This window comes from Trichechus manatus, unplaced genomic scaffold (assembly GCF_000243295.1).
Source record: "Trichechus manatus latirostris isolate Lorelei unplaced genomic scaffold, TriManLat1.0 scaffold00085, whole genome shotgun sequence".
Classification (NCBI taxonomy): domain Eukaryota; kingdom Metazoa; phylum Chordata; class Mammalia; order Sirenia; family Trichechidae; genus Trichechus; species Trichechus manatus.
Genome location: NW_004444021.1, coordinates 11,733,790 through 11,748,328, shown reverse-complemented (window position 1 = coordinate 11,748,328; position 14,539 = coordinate 11,733,790). Strand labels below are relative to the sequence as shown.

At 38.8% G+C, this 14,539-nt stretch overlaps 1 protein-coding gene and 1 long non-coding RNA gene across 2 annotated transcripts in view; both read right to left on the bottom strand.

Moving 5' to 3' along the window:
• LOC101356650 (cyclin-dependent kinase 14-like) overlaps positions 1 to 14,539 on the bottom strand; it is a gene marked incomplete at its 3' end in the record, with an annotated part of 331,988 nt that overhangs the window by 221,530 nt on the left and 95,919 nt on the right. The window lies entirely within an intron of this gene.
• On the bottom strand, positions 2,829 to 7,368 carry LOC111821450 (uncharacterized). The gene is made up of 3 exons (XR_002824875.1): positions 7,046 to 7,368; positions 4,566 to 4,649; positions 2,829 to 2,894 (listed from the first exon to the last, which is right to left on the bottom strand). It is a non-coding gene; the product is annotated as an uncharacterized LOC111821450 (long non-coding RNA).

Here is a 14,539-nt window from a genome sequence, read left to right as displayed (position 1 = left end):
GAATGTGGAACCTGAAGATTTATACAGTAAATCATACAACATAGCTGCACTTATGCCAGCAAAAATGGACTGATTTGTGAAAAAGAAAACTATCTTCTCTGATTCAGTAAAACTACTAGGATCAGTTGCCAGGGTTTCTTGCACAGCCACAAAGTAGAGTATTTTAAGAGATTAAAAAATTATATCACTAGCACTTTCTCCATTCTTTGCAATCTTATTTATAATTCTCTTTTAAAATAAACTACTTTGAGGACTGGTGTATTTAGAGGTGTATTTAAAGGAAAACATGATAAATAATTTGACATAACATTCATTTATTTAGCTAGAGGTAATTTCCATCAGAGGCCATTAAAGAGACAATATATTATCTACCTTAATAAGTCATTAGTAATATTATAAAACACAAATAGAAATGCTTTGGATAAAGTATCAGAAAAAAAATTTTAAGTAATAAGCTGTAAAATGTTGTGCTTGAATATATAACTCAGATTATTTTGTTAACTCAAGTTGGAATCAGCTAATACATTTTAAACTGACCACACAATACCATCTCTAAACTAGGTTTTTTAAGAATTATTGTCAACTCTCTTTACAATTCTTCCTAAAACATTTCCTTCGGAGACAATTATATATAGGGAAATAATTATTCTCTTTCTTTTTTCCTCAAATAGAGAGTCTGTGAGCTTCTTTTAAGGATGCTGATTATGTTGTGTTTTGCATCTGTAGCATCTGAGACATAAGCAGTGCCCAGTTTGTGTCTGATGAATAAATGAACAGACTGATGTACAATGAACCAATGATGACTTCTGGCTTTATATAAAAGCGACCCTGCTCCATGCTCTTATGCCACCCTTCCTCATTAAATCCCATACCTTTAAAAGCAAGAAAAGTGATGTTATATCCTGTGGACTTCTCAGACATCTAAATAACCAGTTACCCCAAAACTGAAAAGGCTTTAAAAATGGCATATTAAAAAGAGAAGTTAATCCTACCCTTCAGTTCATTTCAATAAACAGTGGTGATAAAACATGAGTAAGCATAAACACTGCCCTCAGGACATCCACAGTCTAATGGGGGAGATGTTGTTATTAGTTACCATCAGAGTCGGCACCCAATCACAGCGACCTTATGTATGACAGAACGAGGCAGTCCTGCGCCACCTTCGTAATTGCTGGTGTATTTGAGTCCACTGTTTTGGCTATTGTGTTAATCCATCTCATTGTGTCCCTTGTTTTCAATGACCTTCTACTTTACCAATCATGATATCCTTTTCTAGCAACTGGTCTTTCCTGATGATCTGTCCAAAGTTAAGCGAGACAAAGTCTCACCATCCTTCCTTCTAAGGAGCATTCTGGTTGTGCTTTTTCTCAGACTTCTGGAACTCCATGGTTTATTCAATATTTTTCACCAACACCACAGTTCAAACGCATCGATTCTTCTGTCTTCCTTTTTCACTGTCCAGTTTTCACATGCATATGAGGTGACTGAAAAGACCGTGGCTTGGGTCAGGCGCACCTTAGTCATTAAAATGACATGAACTTAAACTGACATAAACATAAACAAATAAGAATATAGGTGGCAATTCATCCCTTGGTTCTTGCTATTACTCTTCTCCTCTAAAACTCTGGATTTAGGTTTATTCATTCAAGCACCAATTGCTATGAGTGTGAAGGTTCTGAGCAACCAATACCTTGCCTTTACCCCAAGCATTGGCCAAGGGTGCCAGGCAAACCACTCGTACTCTCTCCTCTTCTCCTGGTCTCTCTGCTCAGCCCTGTAGATCCCACCAACTTAATCATCCAGTGCCATGGCTGCACTTGATATCTGGGATGAAAGTGGCTTCCTTTAAAGCCCCTGTGTTATGGGCTTCTAATAGCAGTCTTCTCCATCAATGGCTACGGCTTTCCGCCACTTCACTCTTATAATGAGCTAATAACCAGAGACCAGAAGCTCTGTTGCTAATCATTCAAAGTAAACAAATGTTTACAATGAGTCACAGCCTCTCTGGCCTAACTGTTGACTCTTCTAAAGAGGTGGCTCTGTGGTCTAGCTGCTTGCCAGGCACACAGCTGGCGCTGCTGGGCATCCTCCTAATCCATTCCCCTGGCAGCCTAAAGAAACAAAGTACCCTGGAGTGGGTCACTAATACATCAACCACAGAGACCTGACATTCATAACACTTGGCACCACCTCCCCCTTTCCATAGACAAAGGGATAAGATTCACAAGTGTCACTAAAATGGAAAAATCAAGTCATCTTAAGCATCAACCAGATGAAACAGGCTTGATTATACATGCATCAGGGCACAGCTGGTAGAGTTTCCTCCTCCTATTCACAAGGAGAAAGAACAGCTTCCAGGGAAACATTATGTATTTTTCCCTACCACTTGAAAAAGACAAAGTGATTTGGTGTTTTTTCCTTTAATGAAAACATACAAGAAACCACAGTGAAATGACCACCAGGTTAAGTTTCTGGAACAGAACTGAAACCATGGTTTTGCAAACATCACTCTATTTTCTTTAAATAAGCAAATAACCAACAGCCAACAACACAATAAAGATGGTGTGAAAATGATGAGAGGACTTTGGTGGCATAATTTTAAGGCACCTTTGTCTGGAAAAAATAGATAAAATTAGTCTGAAACTGACTATTACAAGCATCTCAAGTTTCACCATAAGTTTTACAGGAACCCATAAATTTAGGGGAAAAATTGGTAAGTAGGTGACTGGCAAAAAATTGTATTTCAGGATCATCATTTAAGCTGCAACTGTGACTGCTTAAATAAGATTACAAACCACAGAGCTCACCGATTTATAGCACAATGCTCTTAGTGGGTATTTGTCTATGTATTTATAATTTCAACTGGATCCAGAGAGGTCTTTTCTTATTTGCTTCTGAAATAAACAGTGATGTATCAAATTTAGAATTACATTCCAAAATGTTTGCTGAAATTTCAAAAAGGTCTATGTCAAAGTGAATATTTTAAAAAATGAAAGTTTGTAACTATGCACACTGTTACTTCTCTTTATTCTTCACGGTGTTGGAAACTCCGAGCCCAAAATAACTTGATATACAACGGACTAAATGTGTGAATGGTACAGCAAGGCTAGTTACTTTAGTTACATTTGTGACCCTGTCCTTTCTCATGAGAAAGCCTTGGAACATCGAGGACTCATTCTGGAGATACAGATGCTAGCCACGCCCCACCTCCTATCAATCTCCCCACATTCCTTCCACCCAGCCCCACTTCCCCACTCCTTGTACAAGCACACCAGGGCCCTTGCACTGGCTGTTCCCTCGGCCAGAAACCACCTTCCCTACAACATCCCTCCAGCTCCTTCATGACTCAGGCCATTCTTTCCTAAGTCAGTTTCTCAGTGAGACCCTCCCTGACCACCCCATCAACACTTTCCTATCTCCCTTCCTTGCTTTATTTTTTCTCCTAATCAATCATTGCTAACATTGTATATATATTTTATATTTTGCTAATTGTTTATCTCTCCTCAACCAAAACGTAAGCTCTATGAGGGAAGAGATTTGGGCTTGTTTTACTCACTACCATATTGTTGTTGTTGTTAGGTGCCATTTATTCGATTTTTGACTCATAGCAGCCCCATGTGACAGAGTAGAACTGTCCCAGTAGGGTTTGCTAGGCTGTAATCTTCACAGCAGCAGATTGCCAGGTCTTTCTCCTGTGGAGCTGCTGGGTGGGTTCAACCCGCCAATCTTTCAGTTAGCAGTTGAGCACTTAACCATTGTGCCACCAGGGCTCCATATTACCAGTGCCTAAAGGAGTGCAGTGCCGCCACCACCCATCTGTCAGTTTGTTGCCCTGTAGTGGACTGCATGTTGCGATGAGGCTGGAAGCTATGCCACCAGTATTTCAAGTATCAGCAGGCTCACCCATTGTGGATAGGTTTGAACAGCACTTCTAGATTAAGAAAGACTAGGAAGAAAGGCCTGGCAATCTACTTCTGAAAAGCAGCCAATAAAAACCCTATGGATCACAACAGAATATTGTCCAATACAGCATTGGAAGATGAATCCCCTATGTTGGAGTGCACTCAAAATACAGAGTGGCCACAACAAAAGACTCGAGCATACCAACGATCCTGAAGATGGCAATGTTTATTTTGTTGAATATGGGGTCACCATGAGGAATCTTGGTGGCGCAGTGGTTAACAGCTCGGCTGCTATCCAAAAGATCAGCAGTTTGAATCTACCAGCTGCTCCTTGGAAACTCTATGGGGCAGTAGTTCTACTCTGTCCTATAAGGCCACTATGAGCCAGAATCTACTCAATGGCAACAGGTTTGGTTTGGTTTTGGTTTTGGTTTTGGTTTGAGGTCACCACGATTCAGAGCCAACTTGACAGCAATTACCAACAACAATGACAGAGTGCCAAGCATATAGTAGGTGCTCATTAAATATTTCCTGAATAAATGAATGACTCTACACCAAGATTCTCAGACTGGTCTCCAGTTTGCCTTTTTGATGAGCTGTAAAGTTTGCTAACTCCAGTTTGAGGTGATTTTGCCTAGCCAAAAGTTCCTAATAGAGTCTTACCTTCCTCTTACTTGTAGTTTTCTTCTTCATTCCTGTATTCATTATTATAGGTCTTTTTAAAATGGTACTTTTACTGCAAACCACCTGAAATCACCATGAAAGTAAGCAGAGTGTGAAGAAATCAGTAAGTACAATCAAAATCATGATTGCCATGACATGTTTTCTCTCTCTTAGTTTTGCATGATTTTGTAATCTTTGAATCACATTATTACAAGCTCACTGAGAGGTGGCTGGAAAACTGATGTGGAAAACAGCCCATGTGTATTTCTGATCGCATTTATAAAAAAGAGATTATGCCCATGGACTGAATCCGTTCTATTTCTGACGGTAATTCGAGAAGGTGCTGTTTAAAAGTTACGCATACCAATCCTTTAATAGAATTATAGTTGGCTGGTTATTTTATAGAGCATGTCCCTTCCTATCCACCTCATGATACCCAAAATTAACTGCTGAGACTTTGCTGGCATTTGACAAATTTATATTTAAACAAAAAATCCAATTCTATGCGAACGTTTTTTAAGCCTTTTCTTCCAACCTTTAAAGCAAATATTCAAATAGTTTAAAATTTAAAAAAAAAAAAAATGAGTAAGGGGTCAGACTACCCATACCAGATACTGGAATACATACATGCTTACAATTTTTTTTAAAGCACAGTTCTGGCACAAGAATATACAAGCAGACAAATGGAAAATAATACCCCAAGGGAAAAAAAAAAATTCCTACTATATAGAAGAGGTTAATGTATGAAAAAGGAAGGCCAAGTGGGTAGAATTTAGGTTCTCTGATCCTCAAAATCATCCCCAACCCTAAACCATCTCAAAATTAATCAGACTAATGGAATGGATAAGCCAGTACAAAGTCCCCCTCTGTTTTAACCATAGTCAAACACCACATAACGACAGAGAACTATAATCATTAACCAGGCCTGCTAAAAGTGACTATTTGTGGTGGGGTGGGGGGAAAACTATTTAAATCTTCTTTTACACCATAACTCAAAATAAATTCCAGATGGGCAAGGCTGGGCTCAGCTCCACCTTCAGACTGGACTAGGATGTCCCTCTCCTGGCAGGGAAGGATATGAGACAAGCATCTGGCTTGGTCAAACAGCCACAATGGGGGTGTTGGGAGAGGGCAGAGTTCCCTGGGTGGTGTAAGTTTGTCACTGTGGTTTCTGCTCAGCTTTTTTAAAACTGCCTCCATAAAATTGTTTAGGAAAAAGATGCCTGCACAAACCATAATTATGTATTTTAGAATATGTCTTAGATCTCTGACAAGAGAATCCTCCCTAAACCGTCTATGACAGTTTAAATTTTTTAACCTTCCCATTTCCAAGCATAATTATGGATGCATATTAAACTGCTGAGGTTGTTCTATATCTCATTTCTCTTCTCTGCAGAAATTAATCTTTTCATATCCTTCAAGAAAAATGTGTGGCCCCACTTTTCCTAATGATCATCTTTTCTCTAGCTATGGCTGTCCTCTCTCTAAATCGATATGGTTTGTTCAGGCAGAAACTTCCAACACAAACTCGGACAATCCAACCAGTGGCCACCAGCCAGAGGTCCAACTCAGCCCAGACTCTCCCTAATGATCCTACCCACATTCCAGTAACTAATATATGGATTTATTTTAAAGGCTGTGTTTTCTCCTTGCTATATATAACCATATTCTTTAAAAATACTTTTCCCTCCTTTGAAGCAGCCTTTTCAGAAGACTCATTCATAATTTCTGTGCAATTTTATATCGTATTCATTATGAACAATAGACCACTTCACTATGGAACTAGGATCCAGTGTAGACAACTTAAATACCCAAATGTCAAATAATGTTTCCGTAACAATACATTCATCCCAATGCAACAGCAGTATTGAATACTCTATAAAAACAGTAAATGGTGTATATATGGAGCAACAAACAAGACATTAATTCAGTTTATTAGACCCTTAATATCTATATAAAAATAAGCTTTAACCTTTGATATAAATCCAATGGATGTTAGAATACTCAATACTTTAAAAAGTGCATAAATCATAGTATTCCTTTATTTCATTGGTCAATAAGCAGTAACCATAAAAGCAAAGAAACGATATGTTGCACAACAAATAAGGCATGGTATTTATAGTGCTGTGATTTATAAAACATGGATTTGTGGTTATGCATGTGTATATTTTTTTCAGTGTAACTATGGGCATTGGAATGATTATCAGGCTGAAGACAGAAGATCATAATTCTACAGAAAGTCTTGTTAATGGGCAGAATCTACTGCCCTCTACCCAAATCACCCCAAATAACATACAAAATAAGAAAATAGGGTCTTGCTATCCAAGTGGAACTTCAAGACAAGTCATCTTGACTGTCACACAAACAGATTTCCCTTCTAAATCTGTCCCATGTAAAGATTCTGGGGCAGCACTGGAAAGGACCAAACATTAGCGTCAAACTTTGCCTTTAAAAAAAAAAACTTTATTTCATTTACTTACCTCTTAACATTTTCAGACAAACTCCTGATAACCTTTTTCTAAGCTACAGTGAGTGTATATAACCTTCTTATTATGGAGGCTGCAGAAGACAGAAGATGGTGTCTCAGTAAAGAAGACCAAACAAACAAAAAAAGTCATCTCTTGGGAGGTAGGAAAAAAGAATCTGTGAGTTCCAATAATTGCTTGAGCTCAAAATCACCTAGTCTTGAATACTGACAGTCTGCACGAGGACCACAACTTCCCGCCGGATTTAACAGATGCAGTGAGCACCATCTGGATGAAAAATGGCACCCATCCAGCCATTCCAGCAGAGTCTGGGTACCAAGCTCAGAAAAACAAAAACATCCAACTGGCAATTTGCTAAAAAAAGAGACTTACCCACATAAAAACCTCTCTTATTCTTTTTTTTTCTCCCCCTCGAAAGTTTTTCTGTATAACCCCACCAAGTTTTGGTTCTTAAGGGCTTTTTTTCTTAAGCACCAGCCTCAATTAGGACAAGATATGAAATTGCAAAAAGACTGCAACAAGAGTAAGGAAACCAAGATCACAATCCCAGCCCTGCTATGTGACTTTGGACACATTTTGTAGCCTATCTAGGCTACAATTTTTTCTCTGTGTAATGAATGAATTGGACGAAATGATCCCAAGTCTGCATAGTTTACATCAACTTAAAACACAACATTACACTGGGGCTTTATCTCAAAAATACACTAAATAAAATAGTCCAGAAATCCTAATGCCACTTCCCAAACTACTAATATTCTGATAAACTGCTACAGTTAGTTAGTTCCTGCCTCCTCTTCATGGGCATGAGAAGACAAAAATGCCCTGGTATGGGCCATTTGATGGTCATCCACTATTGGTAAAGTGTAACAGCACATCCATCTTCTGTAAAGTACTGGAAATGAGATCTGCAGACTGAAATGGAAAAATCAATTTCATTGTTTACAAAAAGAATTAATGAATGCCAATTCATCTTTCAACCATGAATTATTTTTTCTGAGGACTTTTTCCTGACACTTCAGCTCCTAATCCTTCCCAACAGTTACCCACTTCTCTGTGCTCTCAGTTTCATACAGATGTCTACTCTTGCATTTGTCACGTACTTACTGTTTCAGTGTCATTTATTTCATCAGTGTTCTTACATTAAAACTCTCTTATGTCCTTATCCTGGGACTATGTCTATGAAAGAGTCATAATTCTTTCAGCCTCGAGCCTAAAAAATACATATCTGAAATGTCCAGAAACAAGTCTAGTTTCAGGCAAAGACAGATTCAGTTGTTCAAATGGAAGTTAAGAATCCATCTCTTGTCATCTCTCAATTCACTTTTCTTCATGTTGGCTTTATAAACTAGCAGATACCCCTCTGTGACGGTCATACAGTAGTATTTCCAGGCTACTCCCGTTTGCTGTTTTTTTCCCCCCACTAATTGCACGTTATCTCTCTCATGACCTTTTTTGGGTCCGTATCCATCTCTGAACAGATCACTGTGGCTCTAGAGATATGATCCTCATTGGCCAAGCTGGTGGGAGTGTGTGTTGTAAGGTTCACCTATAGACAGAGAGTGTGGGAGAAGGCTTCCACAAAGAACAAACCAAGTCCCACTTCCAGAAGAACAAAAAGTATAGGCAAGGAAGGCAAAAACAACAGATGTCCACTACAACCTGGCTGTTTGCTTAATTACATGTAATTACATTTGTAAGACTTTGTCCTCTCATAGACTGATTGTATTACTCTCTACTGCACAAATAGATTCTGATAAATATATCATGGTTAGTTTGAGACAAAGGATTTGGGGTGGGGGGAGCACAAATGGATGAATGCAAAGAGTGAATAGCTATCTTTCTAGATTACTCTGAAAGTTGAAACTAAGATTCTGCTTTTAAGACTGTGGGTCCTACCTCACACCATATACAAAAATTAAATCAAAATGAATCAAAGAGCTAAGAGATAAAATTATAAAACTCTTAGAAGAAAACATAGATGTAAATCTGCACTACTTTGGATTAGGCAGTGGTTTCTTAGATATGTCACCAAAATCGCAAGCAACACAAGAAAAAAATACAACAGATAAACTGGGTATTTTCAAAATTAAAAACTCTTGTGCTTCAAAGGATACCATCAAGAAAATAAAAAGACAATCCATAGGATGGGAGAAAACATTTGCATTTCATATATCTGATAACATACTTGTGCCAAGAATATAAAGAACTCTTACAACTCAACAATAAAAAGACAAATAGTCCAATTTAAAAATAGGCAAAGATTTGAATAGATATCTCTCTAAAGATATAAGCACATCAAAAGATGTTCAACATCATTGGTCATTAAAGAAATGGAAATCAAAAACACAATGAGATATCACTTCACACCCATTAGGATGGCTACATCAAAAAGACAGACAATAACAGATATTGGTAAGGATGTGCAGAAATTGGAACGCTCGTACACTATTGTTGGGAATGTAAAATGGTGAGGCTGCTTTGTATAACAGTTTGGCAGTTCCTCAAAGAGTTACCAAAACCATATGACTCAGCAATTCCACTCTTAGGACTATACTCAAGAGAAATGAATGTATGTCCACACAAAAACTTGTACAGGTTGTCCCTGATTTACAATGGGGTTCTGTTCCAAGGACTTCGTCGTAAGTCGGTTCTGACATAAGTCAAATATCTTTTTTTTTTTTAGTTTTCATTATTATCACCTTTTATTATCAGTATCTTTATAATTCCAATCTTTGTCTTTGCGGTATGGCATTAGAATGGTAACAACAGAAAATTATGTGCAGCAACACTGTATGTAGTACATATTACTAACGATAAGACATACAAAAGTAAGTAACAAATGGACGGTCTTAAGTGTGGTTCATCATAACTGGAATACGTTGTAGGTCAGGGACTACGGTACATGAATGTTCACAGCGGCTCTATTCACAACAGCCAAAAGATAGGAACAATCCAAATGTCCATCAACTGACGAATGCATAAATAAAATGAAGTACATCCATACAATCAAATATTATTTGTTGATAAAAAGGAAGTACTGATACTTCCTAAAACATGGATAAATCTTGATAAACTATGCTAAGTGAAAGAAGCAAATCATAAAAGGTCACAGTGTCCAAAATAGGCAAATCCATGTTGTTGTTGTTGTGTGCCATCAAGTCAATTCCAACACAGTGATCCTATAGAACTGAGTAGAACTGCCCAATAGAGTTTCCTAGGCTCTAATCTTTACAGGAGCAGATCACCAGGTCTTTTGTCCCGTGAAGCCCTTGGTGGGTTTGAATTGCCAACCGTTCGGTTAGCAGCTGAGTGCTTTAACCACTACACCACCAGGGCTCCTTGGCAAATCCACAGAAACAGAAATTAGTAATTGCCAAGGGCTGGGTGAAGGAGGGAATGAAGAGTGAATGCTAGTGGGTATGGAGTTTCTTTTTGAGGTGATGAAAATAGTCTGGAATTACATAGTGGTGATGGTTGCACAACTCTGTGAATAGAAAAAAAGCCACAGAATTGTACACTTTAGGATGAATAAAATCTATGGTATGTGAATTTTATCTCAATAAAAAACAAAGTTTGAATATGGATGGATATTAGACATTATCAAGGAATTATTATAATTTTGATAGGTGCAATGGAGGTTATATAAGAAAACGTCCCCCTTTGTGAAGATGCACCATAGAGTGTGTAAGAGTGAAATGTCGTGTTGTCTTGGATATGCTTTAAAACAGTTCAGCAGAAAAGTGGGGGATGTGAGAAGTAAGGAAAGAATATGACAAAATCATAGTAACTGTTGAATCTGGGTAACAGGTATATGTGGGTTCAGCATATTCTTTTCTTTACTCTTGCGTGCATTTGAAACTTTTCAAATAAAAAAAAATTGTTGAAAGAGATTCTGATACAAATTTGCATTTCTTGTGATTGGACTATGTGGCAATTAGGCCAGTCATGGCTTTAAATAGTCTCCACTAATAATTATGTAAAAATTGAAATACTGAAACCAAGTTGCAGAATCCATTCAAAGAAACAGACAAACTCTGCCTGGTATTTCCATTTCTTCTAGGATATTCCTTCCTAAAATATTTTCTCTTAGTACCTGTCTTAGTCATCTAGTGCTGCTACAACAGAAACACCACAAGTGGATGGTTTTAACGAAGAGAAGTTTATTTCCTTACAGTAAAGTAGGCTAAAGTCCAAATTCAAGGTGTCAGCTCCAGGGGAAGGCTTTCTCTCTCTCGGCCTTCCCATCAGCGTTCCCCCGGACTAGGAGCTTCTTGGCGCAGGGACCCCGGTCCAAAGAACGCGCTCTGCTCCCGGCACTGCTTTCTTGATGGTATGAGGTCCCCCTGTCTCACTGCTCACTTCTGTTTTTTGTATCTCAAGAGATTCCCTCAGGACACAATCCAGTCTTGTAGATCAGGTCCTGCCTTACTAACACAACTGCCACCCATCCTCCCTCATTAACATCATAGAGGCAGGTTTACAACATACAGGAAAATCACACAGTACCGGGAATCATGGCCTAGCCAAATTGATACACACATTTTTTGGGGGACATAATGCAAACCATGACAGTACCCAAACAATGTTTTAAGGCAACATTTTGCCTATCTACATTTTGTTAAACAGACATTCCTCAAGGTATTAATAGATGTTCTCAAACAAAAAGTTCCATCGTCAAATGTGTTTGAGAAACACTGGATGAAACAAAGTTAATGTGTTTACTACCCCGAATTTACTCTATCCAGTTTCTGAGTGTGGAGCCCTGGTAACACAACAAACAGTTAAGTGCTGCACCGCTAAGGGAAAGGTTGGTGGTTCAAACCTACCCAGCCGTTCCACAGGAGAGAGACCTGGCAACCTGCTTCCGGAAAGATTACAGCCAACAAAACCCTATGGGGTAGTTCCACTCTGTCACACTGGGGTCGCTATGACTGCAAACAGACTTGATGGCACCTACTAACAACAACAATTTCTGAGTATTTACTAATTCTCAAAGCCCCTGCTATGCTCATGTGCACTGTGATTATCATCCAAAAGGGCTACACTATGCCTTATTTGGGAAACTCATGTGAATCCCTTTATATCTACAATGTATCAATTTACGTCATGAAATACTTGAGCCTTAGGTTTTGCAACCCTGGCAGAGCAAGAGAATCACTTCCAGAGCCTGATATAAATACAATTTTTGTCTGTTTTTTGAAATCCGTCCTGAACCAGAGTTTTCTGAAAAGCTGGGTTAGCGATAAGGAAGTTTTCGCTTAAGAAGAGATATCTGAGCTAAACCTGGAAATAAGAGAAACTTACCAGCCAATGTACGTCAAGTGGAGGCCTGCGTGCTGCTATGATGCTGAACAGGCTTCAGCAGAGCGTCCAAACTAAGACGGGTAAGAAGACCTGGTATCTACTTCTGAAAATCAGCCAATGAAAACTCTGTGGATTACAATGGTCTCATCCACAACCGATCATGAAGACGGCACAGGACCAGGCAGCGTTTCATTCCATTGTGCGTGGGGTCACCACGAGTCAGGGACCAACCTGACGGCAGCTAACAACAACAACAACCAGGTGAGGCAGTATTCCAAGCAAAGGGACAGCAGGTACAGGGAAGGCAAACGGGCCCATGGAGCAGCTGGGAACCCGGCAAAGGAAGCCTTCTGTTGCTAGAAAATGAGGAGCACATGAGGGAGGAAGTTGGCAGACGATGAGGCTGACGGGGCAGTCAGGGGCCAGGTAGGCAAGGACTTGGCCAGGCTACTGAGTTTGAAGTGTGAACGATGGAATGTCACTGAAGGACTAAACAGAAGAGTGATGTGGTCAAATCTGCATTCCTTTTTGGTGTCCCAAAACAGATATACAGGCACCCCAAAGCATGACGATTTGCTCCGGATAAGTCACATATCTGTATCAGAACTGATCTGCGAAATGAAACAGCTTCCCTGTCCACCTCTGTAATTATTCAAACTTCAACGGAGGTATGCTACACTCATGCAACGCAACTATCCAACTAGTCCCACTATTGGCTACAAATGCAAGATTCTTTCAACGTGTGATTCTCCTATATTGCACACACTGGAAAGTGCCTACGCAAAATCACTTTTTCTTCTCTGATGCTTGGATTTCTAGAAAGAAGAGAAAGCTTCCAGGATGTGCTGTCACTTGAAAGAACTTCCCCTCATTACTTAAAAGCTACTCTACGGTCATTTCCCATGTTGTAATTTCAATTATCGACGCTGACCTCAACTGATGTTAAAAACTGTCCCCCAGCTGCCTGGGGCAAGGGATTTGCTATTATAACTGGTTTGTTTGATATCCACCATGCTCTTTAAAAAAAAAAAATGTTTAATTAGTTGCAAACATTTAAATATCTATTACATAAAAATCTGGATTTCTTGAGTTCCTTGACATTTTGAAAGATTTGACAACACACAGCTTGGAATCTGGTAGAATACAATTAGCTGGAGATGAAATTAACTGTCCTCCCCACCCTACACACTCCACCCCCTTAGATGAGCCTTCCAAGTGCACCAAGCACCCCACCCTACATTTTACTCATTTACATTCATGTAATGTGGATTGTGGTGCCTGGTTTTATTTTTATTATATGAGGATTACATTTATTATTGTCTGGGTGGTACAAATGGTTTGCGCTCAACTACTAGCCTAAAGGTTGGCAGAACCCACCCAGCCGCACCTTGAAAGAAAGGCCTGGCAATCTACTTCCACAAAGATTATAGCCAAGCTAACCCTATGTAGCAATTCTACTCTGTAACACAAAGAGTCACCATGAGTTGGAATATAATATACTTACTATAGAGGATTGTACTTACAGGATAATTAACAATAAAAACAACACCCACCAATTAAAGGAACAAGAAAGTAGATTTTCCAGGCATCTGGTGAACATCAATTACTGCAGGCAAATCTGGATCTTGCCTAAATAAAATATTTCAAGTTATTTTTCCTTGAGTGAAAACTGTCACATTCCAAGATAGGACCGAACTGATCACCAACTGAGATATATAAGAACTTTCCCACCAATAGTAGATTCCCTTCAACTAGCTTTGCTCTTCCGATTTTTACAAGTTCTCTCAAGCACAGAGAAGAGTTCATATTGCTATGATCTTGCTTATGGATTATCAATCCAATCCATACAGGTAATGTCTAATAGAAGATAAAGGCCAAAAATCATTTATGATTAACGAACTTTACCAAACATATTAAGTTCTACCAGCTCTTCCTTTATCTACTTCAGTCTTAATAGTCAATCCTTCTTTCAAAAGGAAAAAAGAAAACATTTCACATTAATGTGAGTACAGTTTTCATAAGATTGTCAAGTTGTTGGGGGGAAGGCGGGGGGCAATGACTTGAAGGAACTATTAGCTTGTGCTTTTTGCCTTTAAAAGGGTGACTGTCTAACTGTGATAACCCAACACTATAATTATTGGATAAATGTCTAGAATCAAGTAAAGGCATACAAAATTCCATCTA